Genomic DNA, 1270 nt, shown 5'->3' with positions numbered 1-1270 from the left:
ATCATTAGAACAGCATGGAGGTAACTACCCCCATGATTCAATTACCTCCCACTGGGTCCCTCCCATAACATGTGGGGATTATGAGAACTACAGTTCAAGATAAGAGTTAAGTGGGGACACAGCCAAACCATATCACTTGCCTTTCCTGTGTTTATACCACTGCACTCCAGCTTGGGTGACAGAGTGAGACCCTGTCTCAAAAACAAAAACAAAAACACAGCAACAACAACAAACCCTCAAACAACAGAATTGGCTGGAGCATTTCTTCATCTCTAAGAGTTTCTGACCATAATAGGGTTCTGGGTACTCAAGACTAGTACAAGATTGTCAGGTCTTTGTAAAATTTGTATTTTTCTCATATTTTTTGGTATACTCTGTTTCCCCAGACTGTTCAAAAGCTGAGATCCTCTGTTCTCTGTGTCCTGAGGCAACAAGAAAGGAGAGCTCTGCATTGGTGGCTAAACTGTCTAACCAAGTAACTAATCCAGCAAGTTGAGTACCTGAGTCTAAGACAAAAAAGAAAAGCTAGGGCTGGGTGTGGTGGTTCATTCCTGTAATCCCAACACTTTGGGAGGCTGAGGCAGACAGATCACGTGAGGTCAGGAGTTTGCAACCAGCCTAGCCAACATGGTGAAGCCTCATCTCTACTAAAACTACAAAAAATTAGCTGGACATGGTGGCACGTACCTGTAGTCCCAGCTACTCAGAAGGCTGAGGTGGGAGAATGGCATGAACCTGGGAGGCAAAGCTTGCAGTGAGCCGAGATCATGCCACTGCACTCCAGCCTGGGTGACACAGCGAGACTCCAAGAAAGAAAGAAAGAGAGGGAGGAAGGGAGGGAGGGAGGAAGGAAGGAAGGAAGGAAGGAAGGAAGGAAGGAAGGAAGGAAGGAAGGAAGGAAGGAGGAAGGCAGGCAGGCAGGCAGGCAAGCAAGCTGGGAGCTGGAACCAGAGCCTTGCAGCTAGATGAACACATCCAGTTCATCCCCAGTTTATGAGCTGACACTTTTCTTTGCACTTGTAGGGAAGGAGCCTGTGGCCAGCAGCCCCTGGCCTCATCTGTCTGGGGCTTGCTTGCATCACTGCCATATCATCTATCACAAACAGTCTTCAAAAGCCTATCCTTGGCCGGGCGCGGTGGCTCAAGCCTGTAATTCCAGCACTTTGGGAGGCCGAGACGAGCGGATCACAAGGTCAGGAGATCGAGACCATCCTGGCTAACACGGTGAAACCCCGTCTCTACTAAAAAAAAAAAAATACAAAAAACTAGA

The sequence above is a fragment of the Mandrillus leucophaeus genome, unplaced genomic scaffold (assembly GCF_000951045.1).
Source record: "Mandrillus leucophaeus isolate KB7577 unplaced genomic scaffold, Mleu.le_1.0 Scaffold689, whole genome shotgun sequence".
Classification (NCBI taxonomy): Eukaryota; Metazoa; Chordata; class Mammalia; order Primates; family Cercopithecidae; genus Mandrillus; species Mandrillus leucophaeus.
Note: the sequence above shows the minus strand (reverse complement) of the source record.